This window comes from Rana temporaria, chromosome 10 (assembly GCF_905171775.1).
Source record: "Rana temporaria chromosome 10, aRanTem1.1, whole genome shotgun sequence".
NCBI classification, from domain to species: domain Eukaryota; kingdom Metazoa; phylum Chordata; class Amphibia; order Anura; family Ranidae; genus Rana; species Rana temporaria.
Window position 1 is genome coordinate 138,907,943 of NC_053498.1, and position 12,590 is coordinate 138,920,532.

Sequence of the window (12,590 nt, forward strand, 5' to 3'; positions counted from 1 at the left end):
ACCACTGCTGGGAAGTAATTGGTTTAGCTTCATACAGTAGAGAAGTGAAACAGTGTGGAATTAATGCAAAGAGAACATTTATTTGGAGAAATCTCGTCTTTTGAGCAGAGTATAAATAAATCACAGCTAAGATTGGCCTTCATGGGAGTGCAGGTTCACTCTAGCTTGACAGGAAAATTGTTGCTTCTCTGGTGGGGGGGGGAAAGCTGCTAGTCGGGAGTCATGTTCTGCAATTGTGAGCGTTGAGGTGTACTTACAAATCTGAAGATAATGGATCTGCAAGAGAGACACCGATCCCAGGGAAACCATGCAGGTGAACAGGAGGGGGGGGGGGGTCCTTGTTCTTATAGCTGACACCCTAATGAGCCTGCGTCTGAAGCAAGTATGTGCAAGATCTGTATGTTCATTATTGCTACAAAAGTGGAGCAGGGATTTTCAGGCTGTCATTTTTCATTAGGACTGGGCCTTTGCTCCAGGGACAGGAAAATAAAAATCAGAACTGGTTGTGCAGTGCAAGGATGCTGTACAGAATTGCCAGAGGCTGGCAAACTTCATCACAGACCAGGATCAACTTCCAAATAATGATGATGTTACCATAAAGGCCAGTGACATTATCCGAAAAAATTGGAGAGACTGCATATTAAAGTCAGCATGATAAGAGGAGAAGTGGGAGGATGGGATGGGTGAACGAAATGATTTGAGACAGCAGGACAGAGAAAGAGAGAAGCTGACGATCTCTCTCTTTGGTCGCAGAGTAGCTGTGCCTATTCTGAGTAGTAGACGCCAAGTCCTCTTCTGTCAGAGGCGTAATGCAAAGAGACAAGCTCAATACTAGCTGTGTTCACTGGGAGAGAGAGATTCTGCAATTCAATGTACTATTTTTCATTGATTTATGTTCTTTCACAGATCCAGTGAACCATTTAAAGAAAGTGCTCTCAATTTAATCACTGCCGCACAGGCATTCAGAAAACAAAAATACACACCCAGACACATATAAATGAATGCAAATTTAAAGAGAAGAGGATAGCCCTACTCTCGGTGGTGCTAGCGTATCAACACAACGTTTTTAACCCCTTCTACAGCCGCTAGCGGGGGTAAAAAGCATCCCGTTAGCAGCCGAAAAGCACTGATAAAACAGCAGTAAAGCACTGCTAAAACGAGTTGCGCTTTACCGCTAACGCACAGGCAGCCAAAGTGTGAAACGGCTCTTATAAAAAAAAGGGGGAAAAAAAAGGTATAATTTTTTTTTATAGCTATACAAAAATGTTTTGCCTTTCATTTATATTTTAAACTGAATGGGTTGTTTTACAAGGTGATTGTGTACAATCACTTTAAAATAACACCTGGATCCTGCCATGAAGGTCATTGTTTAGGTACCTGTTATCACGTGACAAAAGTCAATCCCTGTCCCCTATTGTTATCATTTAGGTACTTATATAGCGCCATCAATTTACGCAGTGCTTTACATATACATTGTACATTCACATCGGTCCCTACCCTCAAGGAGCTTACAATCTAAGGTCCTCAACTCACATTCATATACTGGAGCCAATTTAGACAGAAGCCAATTTACCTACCAGCATTTCTTTGGAGTGTGGAAGGAAACCGGAGTACCCGGAGGAAACCCACGCAGGCACAGGGAGAACATGCAAACCCCAGGCAGGTAGTGTCGTGGTTGGGATTTGAACCAGCGACCCTTTTTTTACTGCTAGGCGGGAGTGCTACCCAGTACACTACTGTCACCTTGTCACATGGGCTTCCCATAAAGACCACAAGTGGTCATGCTGATGCTTAGGACGCACGGAGGCATGTTCTGAATTTGCCACTATCAGGACACCTGCCCTGAGGAAAGATGTGCAGCTGCAGTTGTGTGGGGCAATTGTGTATTTTGCACAGTGTTTTGGCAAATAAATGTCATTCTGTTTGGGTCTCTATTTACATCTATTTTAAATTCTGGACCTGTTCAGGAGTTTTTCAGAGCATCACTGCTGCTGAACTTAAAGTGTTACTTAACCCAGGAGCCTGCATTCACTATGTCTGGTCTTCCACAGTGCACAGAACAAGGAAATGCAATCGTTTTATTAAAAATAAACTGCTAATTACCTTTTTTTCATCAGCAGTTTAGAGCAGTCTTGTGACTTGTATCAGTGTCTGCTTAAAGCTTGTAGGACAAGTTTTCATTCTCCAGTGATCCTCTGTCTGGACAGTGCGGATTGGCCCTGTGCTGATCAAATGCACTCTCCCAAGAAAAAAAGAACACTAGCAATAAAGACCAAACTGAGCATGTGCAGCCTGACTCCTAATGCTCTGTTCTATCAGGAGATGGGTTGGAGTCAGTTAAAGAAGAGGAGGATCAGAGAGACAGGATCACACATCCTTTATACACAATGCAGAGGGTTAACCCCTTAGATTACACAGTGAGTATAACAAGCATGCTTTACTGCACATAAACTGATTTTAGTGTTGTGGGTTTAGTAACACTTTAACCACTTGTGGCAAGGTGTCACGATCCCACAAATCACCGTAGGTGTACATTGGCCCGGGAACTCGCTTTTGTGGGCGCGGCGCGTGCACTCCCATTGGCCAACTGGAGAGCCAATCATCGTGTCCGCTGGCCACCTGCGATCATTCCCTGCAGTGACAGAACAGGGATCTGTGTATGTAAACAAGGCAGATCTCCGTTCTGACAGGGGAGATCACACAGATTCTGTCTTCCTGCTAAGCAATGTCGCAGTCCCACTAAAAATCGCCACCATTACTAATAAAAGCAATAAAAAAAAAAAGTCCCTAAATTTATCGGTAGTTTGTAGACGCGATAAGCTTTGCGCAAACCAATCAATAGACGCTTATTGGGATTTTTTCCCAAAAATACGTAGCAGAACAAAACTGATGAATATTTTTTGTGGAAATGTTTTTTTAGCAGGAAGTAAAAAATATGTTTGTTTTTTTTCCACAATTTTCGCTTTTTTTGTTTATAGCGCAAAAAAATTAAAACTGCAGAGGTGATCAAATACCACCAAAAGAAAGCTCTATTTGTGGGGAAAAAAGGGCGTCCATTTTGTCTGGGTAAAAAAAATCCTTTCCTGGTCAAATAAAAGGTGGTGCTATTTCTATGTCTCTATTAAGAGATTCTCCTCACATTCTGTCCTGGAGGCCACAAAGGAACTGAAGGTCCTGTCCTCAATGGAACACAGAGAGCAATGAAAACCTGGCGTTCTACCCCTTCTCCATTCTATCTATTTATATATTTGTTTTAGTCCATTAATGTAGAAATTGTCAGTAAACATGGGAAAAAAAATATTTCATCACAATATTTGTAATAAAGCCTAAACAAGGTCGGAAGTCCTGAGACCAGTACATTTGTTTATGAATGAATATGCAGGTGCCAGAGGGACAGTTACTGTATGTGTCTCATGATAGACAATTTGAGCCTTGGAGGCAGGAATAAATATAAAAAGCTCACGGAAGGAGCTGAATTCCCAAAGGATTCAAGTCAGTGGAATATATATCCATTGCATTATCATAAACCTGACAACTGAGATCTTCAGCTCCTACAGAATCCACTGGCATCAGTGTTTCCCAAGCACTGGATGTTATTAGAGTCCGGGTCTACCATTCATCCCTTGTAGAAGTTACATGCTGCCAGAAAACTGATAGATTAATCTGCATTAATAGTAATATTTTCAAATCTAACAATATGCAGTACAGCAGTACATCAAGGAACTCACTAAAGTTTTAATGACGCATACTGTAAGTGCAGCATCCAGTCTACAATGATGTCTCCCCCAGCCATGCTTATTGGAGACAGCCATTTAAGGGTTAAAAATAGAGTAATCCACATAAATGAATAAAGTTTAACTCCACCCAAAGAGGACCAGATTAGGGTAGCCACTGACGGGTGCAATCGTTCAATGACGTCTTATGTCCCAGCTGTAGTTTGTGTCTCTAAATTCCCCACAGGGCCATATAAACAATATTACACCCTCTGGCCCGAATTCAGAAAGGACTTACGACGGCGTATCTCCAGATACGCCGTCGTAAGTCCAAATGAGCGCCGTCGTATCTATGCGCTGATTCATATAGGCAGTTACGCCTGAATTTGGCCAAGATACGAGCGATGTAAGTCTCTTACGCCGTCGTATCTTGGGTGCATATTTAAGCTGGCCGCTAGGGGCGCTTCCGTAGATTTACGTGTCGAGTATGCAAATGACCTAGATACGCCGATTCAGAAACGTACTTGCGCCCGTCGGATTTAGCTACGCCGTTTACGTAAGGCGTCGGTCCGGCGTAACTTTACCCCTCATAAAGCAGGGGTAAGTCATGTTAAGGTATGCACATCGGAAACGTCGGAACAGCGTCGTATTTTACGTTGTTTGCGTAAGTCGTACGTGAATGGGGCTGGGCGTATGTTACGTTCACGTCGACAAAGCATTGAGCCGACGTATCTTAGGGAGTATTTGCGACGTGACTCTGAGCATGCGCGCGCATGCGCGCGCATGCGCCGTTCGGTCGGCTCCTCATTTACATGGGGTCACGGCTCATTGTAATACAACACGCCCCCTGCCTTGATAATTTGAATTACGCAGGCTTACGCCGGCCCATTTACGATATGCCAACGTAACTTTGGGAGCAAGTGCTTTCTGAATACAGTACTTGCCTCTCAATGTTACGTCGGCGTAGCGCATAGAAGATGCGTTACGCTCGCTCAAAGATACGACAATGTATCTGAATCGCGGCATCTATTCTAGCTGGAACCCCAAACGGTTTGCTTATTGTACAGTATGAAGACTGCATGAAGTTAGTAAAACTACATATAGGATGGATAGATATAAGTGGCAGTTAATAAGACAGGAATGATTATTATGAATTGAAATGTATTTAAATTATTATATTTCTGCGTGCTATTGACTTATTTCTTGCTAATTTAATACAAATGTATGTATTTATTTTATTGAAAATAAACTTAAATTTGAATGAAAAAAAAAAAGAAGTTAGTAAAACTGGGAGGATTCAGGGGAATATCTAACACCCAGCCCCTCTTTTTTGAGGCCTATAATAAGTCATATTGTGATTCAACTGTCCAGCAGCCATGTCAAAACTAAGAAGGAAATTAGCTCCTTCTACCAAGCAACTGTTTCCAAACACAATGGTTTAATATAACATATTCCTATTTCTATCCATTGGGACCTTATAGGCAAGTGGACTTTGTGTATGCGTGTGGTCCTTGACGGTGGCTGTCTTGCTTTTATAATTAGGCTGCTATATTTTCCTTTTTTTTTTGTGTGTAGCCATGCCCCCATAGGGGTTGCTGAATGTTGTGGTTCACCTGTCACCCAGCCCAGCATCCATACCTCATGATCTCAGAGGCATAGAGCAGTCTATAAGCTTTGTTTGTTTTTATTTGAGGGGATTGAACTTGGATGGAAAGGGAAATTATGGGATGCCCAGAAGATTAATTGTTGTCCTCCCCTAAGTCTCTTAGCAGTGTTCTCTCCCGCTGTCCTCTCCTTGCTCTCTCATGTGCCTCTCTACCAGGATCTGTTCTCTCATCCTGGATGCACCCGAACCCCAGCCCAAGGTCCCCTCCCCCCCCCAGACTGGGGGGCTCCCTGTGGGCCCGACAGCCTTCACACTCTCTCACTCCACCTCTTCCACCTGACAACTGCTCCCCAGCTGGGCTGACCTTGGGTATTTAAGGAGGCCTGCCCCCTGCCAATTAAAGTTGGGGATTGGTCAATGCTCCTTAGAATACCCCAGACAGCTCCACCTCTCCTCTCCTCCTCTTTCCAGAATCTTCTGGAAAGAAGAGGGAGGTCTTGGTGATGCTAGAATCCCCTTTGTGACTAGATGGGTATTCTGTAACATTGTATGAGAATGATATGCACATGATCTATAATATGTTTTTATGTGAAAATCATGTTTTAGACTGTACATAAATAAAGATATGTAATTTTATGACATATGATTTTAATTTGACTTGCTTACAAAGTTGGATATAAATTGGAATAGCTGATGTGTAAGGGATGTTGGTTCACCACTACTTTTTGAGCTTGATGTTTCAATATAAAGCCTATATCCAATACTCACTTCTAACCTAAAGTATTATTAAAAGGTAAAAAAAAAAATTGTATTAAAAAAAACATGTTATGCTCACCTGCTCTGTGCAATGGCATTGCACAGAGCAGCCCCGGCCCCCTTTTTCTGGGTCGGCGATCTTGGCACCACCTCTTCTTGGTGTGGCCCCATAGCAAGCCGCTTGCTATAGGGGCACACAGTGCTTGCTTGCTCCTGAGTTGTGCGTATCTATTGAACTGTGCTCCATAGACACACACAGCAGGGCTTAGCCCTAGTGCCCGCTTCCTCCTCATGGCATTTAATTGACAGCAGCAGGAGCCAATTGTTCCCACTGCAGCCCGAGTACCCGTGTGAAGAGGAAGAGAGGGGAAAAGAGATGCAGCAGTGCACATCGCTGGATCTCTTCTCCCCTCTCTTCCCCCAGGCGCCAGCAAGCCAGTCAATGCCACTGGTCTTAAAAGAGAAGTACAAGTGCTGCATCTGTCCCCCCACTGCCTCTACACTGAGAACCAAGCCACCGAACACCGCCAAAGGCTCGGTTCTCTCAGCTCCCCAAGCAGAGAGCTGCTGCCTCTGTCAGTCAGCAGCTCTGCTCTCTGCCCCCCGCACTCACTGGAGCGCTGAGCTGTGGAGGGCCGGGAAGCGGCCATCTCAGGCTCTCAGTGGCTCATTGAGAGGCTGAGACAGGCATCAGTGATTTCTGTGATGTCAGCAGAGAGCGGTCCGCTCTCTGCTGAAAACAGGTCAAAGGAGTGCAAAACGAATTGCACTCCCGTGACCCATAGGAAAAGCCCAGCCAAACGAGCTCAGGTTGGACTTCTCCTATAATAGTAAGCCAATTCTTTCATTTTTGACAAAGGTTAAACCCACCAAAAAACAATCTTTTGTTAGGCAGACCATAGATGAGAAAAGATAATAGCTCAATTCCACCATCAACACAGTCTGTGGAGCTATTGTGTTCTCCTTGGGTGGGGGGTCGCGGGGAGCCATTCCTGCCAAGAGAACTCTGCCGCTGGCATAAATCGTGTGTAAAAATATGACATGCTGGTTCTGCCCAAGTGATCTATGCATGCCCATAGATGGTTCAAATATTGTCCGGTCCCTGCTGAACTGGCCAAGATTTGAACAATCTATGACCGGCTTTATTCAGAGGTGACAGCATATTAGAGATTTTTCACACTAAAGTCCTTTTTTTTACCCCTGCACATAAATTCTAAACGCTAAGTCATTTTAGATAATGCATGTAGACATGAAGACTTTTCACAGATTTATCTTTATATTTATTTTATCTACTGGACAGCAGTAGCTGCTGGAAGTGTTTAATATTCATAGCTAAAAGCCGTTGTTTAGAAATATACAGGAAGATAGTAGATCCTCAGGCTCACCAATCAATTTGCATAAGCCTTGGAATGCAAAAATATCTGCTGTAATCCAACAAAGCCTTCCAATACAGTGAGACTCGTAAACAGAATAAGGCTGGTCTATACGTGACAAATAGGTTATCATTATTACAGCCATATGCATTATAACTGTATATAACCTTCATCACTGTATTGTAACATTATTCAATAAGAATGATTCAGTAAATACATGCAAAACACTGATAAATAACTCAACATTACCCATACTGCCAAAGACCTAACCACTTATCTATAGCTATTCAGATGTATGCCACTGGTAGATAGAAGGTTTAATTACCTATTCTAAAATAATCTGCTCTGTCAATATGCAAGAGAGGCTGTATTCACACATATGAGATCGCTGTACATGGCTTAATCGGGTTTTTTTTTTTGCCCACCCAATATTAAAGAACCTACAGGACAAAAATATAATATATCTCAAATTACCAGTCCTTCGATGTAGTGACCACAATCATTTTCATTTTTCAGGTCAGAACATTTTCTGTATCTACAGAAAAATATATTTTGATTTTGCCAGCGATGCAGTGTCCTTATAACATTCTGTTGGCTGCACTATGATCTCAAACAATGTTATCAGCTTTACCAGCTATATTCTGTAAACTGCACAACACCTCCCCCTATGTAATGGAGATGAGGAAAGGGCAGGTGTTTGTAGTCCAAATAATTAGAGACGCCTGGGGTGACAAAACTGCTCTTCCACAGATATTGTGTATTTGGTTTCACCCTAGGACAGTAAGCATGTATCTGGCAGGTTAATCAGGTAAAAATAAGGTGCCTCTGATGACGTCAGATGTGACAAAATGCACAGGGTGGAGGCACATACACATGCCACCATGCATGCGCAGCCGCACGTTGTCCATCTTTGTTGTTGAAAGAAGCCCAATCTGTTGGCCTACATTACGTCGAATTTATGCCTAATGTTACTATATGACATGTGAGTGCATCTTTGCTTTTTATTAAAGCAATACTAGTTCTGGCAATATTACACTATTGGAGTGTTTTCAGTCTATATTCGGTTTGGTACTGCTCTGGAACGGGTGTGCATGCTTTTATTGCCGCTGCCTGGGTGCTGGAGTTGTTTGATCGTCACCCCTGAAGGGACCCTCCTGCCTGTAAAATCCTGGATGGGCCATGTTAAAAATAGCGCAGGTTGACCACTCTTATCAGGGGGTCAGAATCTTTTTGGTAAGCAGAGCATGAGAGTGAAGGGTGTCACTGGGCATTCTTGGAGATTCTTACTTCCATCACGGATGTGCGATCACTGAAATTTATGGGGTTTCTTTTTTGTTTTTCTGGGCTCTTTTGGATCACTTATCCTGCTTTTGTTTTTCACTTTATGGACTATTGATGTGTCATTGTATGTTCTATTTAAGTACTAGAGAGCTGCACTATAATTTTATTTATTAATGGCTTAAATGATGGAGCATTTCAAATCTATAAATATAATTGAGTTTTATTTTTTATTTTGTTTCCTGGTTTTGGAAGAATGGACAATATAATAATTAGCAGGTCTCTGACACCCTGCCAGGTCTGTGCCGTACTATCTATGTGTCAGGATGACTGACAGCAGCTCAGTGAAGCACAGCAGACATCAGGAGCGCTTGGTGGGTTGTGTGAAATTTCACATGGCCATTATCTCTGTTACAGAATGCATCTACTAATATCTGAACAACCTTCAGCTGTTGCAGCTATAAAAGTGTCAGTCGGTTATTGCATTAGGTTCAGTGAGTTGGACCTAATTGTCAGTTCTGAAAATATGAATGTGTATCCAGAACATGGTTTCCAAATGATATCCATTCCTGAAATAAGACATTGGTTTGCTGGTTAATAGCTACATTAGTGCGACTGTCATTCATGCATGTTACTGGTAAACAGGGGAGGACACATTGTTAGAAAGATACAATGGAAGGGGAAAAGTGTTGATGATTGGAGAAAGTTTTCTGTTACCCACGGCTGAACCACTATTGATAATCCTCTAACAATTGTTAGAAGAAATTGAGCCAAGCCTGGACTTTCCTGGAACGGTATAGACTTACAATGCTAAAACAGCTTCTTTTTTTTTTAAACGCAAATATATTTAAAGCTGGGGTTTACCCAAAAAACATTTTTTAACATTACATCTAGCAGAGCCAGCATACTAAGGACATTTACTTTAATTTTTACTAGGTAATTTTTCCTTTTTTCTCCGTACATACCTTTATATTCTGTTTTTGTCCAGGGCTTCCGGGTTCCGATGAATGCGGGACTGGGCGTTCCTATCCTTCGGTTCGATGATTGACGGCTTGTGAAACAGGTGACCTGTCGCACAACGCGCGTCACCAAATGTCGTAAAATAGCGGAGCTGCGAGTCGGCACTATACGGTGCCTGCGCAGTCAGCTCTACACGGCGGGCGCAGGCGCCGTATAGTGCCGACTCGCAGCTCGGCTATTTCTGGAAATCTGGTGACGCACGTTGTGCGACAGGTCACCTGTTTCACAAGCCGTCAATCATCGAACCGAAGGATAGGAACGCCCAGTCCTGCAGTCATCGGAACCCTGAGGCAGGGATAGGAACGCCCAGTCCCGGAGTCATCAGAACGCGGAAGCCCTGGATCAAATCAGAATATAAAGGTATGTACGGAGAAAAAAAAAAAAAGACCTGCGGAAAGTAAATGTCCTTAGTATGCTTAGTCTAATGTTAAAAATTAGTTTTTAGGGTGAACCTCCATTTTAAGAAGATTATTAAAAAGTACCCAAAGGGCAGACAGATAACATACAAAAGGTGCAAAATATCCTATAACAAGAAACACCCTTAAATACTCAAATTCCTCTGATATGAACTGGAAAATAATGGATGTATCAACCCACAATGGGGAATTTGGTATTCGTCTTTAACCAGCCTTTGAGATGCTGTTTGACCCTTTGGTCTTGTGTCTGCAGGGTTTTAAAGGGGGTTGCATCCTATGCATTAAGGTGAAAAAACACCTTGCAGTCACCGGGCCCCCAGCCCCCCCAGTTTCACTTACCTGAGCCCCCGAATTTCCCTCGAAATTGTGCTGTCCCTCTCTCCACGGGGTCCCAGCTCTTGATTGGATAGATTGATAGCAGCGCAGCCATTGGCTCCCACTGCTGTCAATCAAATCCACTGACGTGGGCGCCAGGGGGCGGGGCCGAGTCCGGCATTCGTGTCTGTGGATGCAAATGCTGGACTCGGGAGCACGGCCACAAGGTAACCCCCTCAGGCGAGCACTTCTCCCAGGGGGTTATCTGATGTGGGGAAGAGCCGCCGAAGGGCCCCAGAAGAGGATGTTCGAGCTGCACAATGGAGGCAAGTATGACATGTTTGTTATTTAAAAAAAAATTTGGACAATCTATTTTGTTTTATATACCTTTTTGATGTTATATTGGCACTATGCTATTGATTCACAGTGTAAGTATTTGTGTTTCAATCTATATATTATTTTCAGTGTTTTATGGTGTTTTTTCTTCATTCATTCTTCCCCTTCTGCATTCTGGTCCACATTTGTCTCTGCTGTTGGTTCACACGACTCCTGGATGTCTAGTTTTTCCGGGCGAGTGTGTGATTTCCTTTCCTGATGGCTGTTCCCATTCCGTCCACTAGATGGGGCCTATATCTGCCATCCTATGTTGAAATGGGCAGACGGCGTTTCTTCCGAGATCTTCTAGGATTCGCCTTGTTGCGGCACTGCGCATGCTCCGTTCTGGCGCATGCGCGGTCGGAGATCATGTCCGGTGACGTCACTCGTCAGCATTGTAAGTCTATACCATACCACAAAAGTCCAAGATTGTCTGAATTTCCTTGTCTCTATTGCACTTTTAGAACAAAGGTGCGTAATTATTTTTCTTTACTCCAGTAGCGCAATATTTTCTGCCCATATCTAAAAGCAATCTCAGATCTGTGTGTGACAAGATTTTCCTTTGGCTACATTGTTAAAGGGGTATTCTAGCCTATACAATGCCATTTCAAACAATACAATAATGCCATTTTGCAATGTATATGTTATAATGCAATTAAAATTCAAAATAAGATTTGCACACTCAGATTAAATTTGTAATGCTGGCTGCAGCCTTTAATATGTATATTGCACCCTTTGGCATAAAATGTTGCAAAGCTTAAAAACAGGAATTTTGACTTACCTGTAAACGATACATTACACAGGACTTGTATTCATAGACCATGGGTTATATGTACTCTACTTTCAGGTGATTGGACGCTGACAATTTTTTTTGTGACACTCCAGTTAATATGCAACTAATAAGATGTGACTACAGAAGACATAGGGGAGGGGCCTGTGTCCTGTATTTGTTCTCTAAGATAACAAATTTAAAGGTATGTCAAAATTTCTATTATCTTAATCGTACTATACAGGACACAGGACTTACATTCATAGCCAATGGGACGTCCCAAAACAATAAATTGAGGGGAGGGAAACGAGACAAAAAACAAAACTGCCAACAGACTAACAATAAACAAGAGTAAAGGAACCCAAAAAAGAACCTTGCTGCAGAAGCTTGCATCAGCTGAGACCTGTGAATCCACTCTGTAAAACCTGGAGAATATGTGAACAGAGTACAGCTATCACGTACCTGCCTGGTAGCAAAGCCTGAAATGATGAGGAAGGCCTCTCTTACACCTCCAACTTGGGGTCCCTGATAGCGTAGACAGGAGGGGGTGGAGTACAGAGTGGCACAAGTGCCTGTAAGTCTTGCTAGTGTTGCACATATGCTGAAAGTATGGTCAATAATTCCAATGTGCGAAGAGAGCGGGTCGGGTGAAACCAGTGTTTTTATTGAAAAGTTTCTGCAATGACACAAACACATGACCTTCAGACTGATAGACTGGGTAGCAACTGCTATTGTGTTCAAACATAATAATACACATCTATATCTGTAATAATAACATTCTCATATACAGGAATAACATCCTCATAGAAAATCAAAAAAAATTGCACATGTGTTGATGAATGAATGAATGAATGAAAAACTTATATAGCGCGGCACATGCGAACTGAATCGCCTCTGGGCGCTTGATGTTTCGTGTCTCATGACATCAAAAGAGCAGATATGTTAATTAATCACACAGCAGCCTTTACT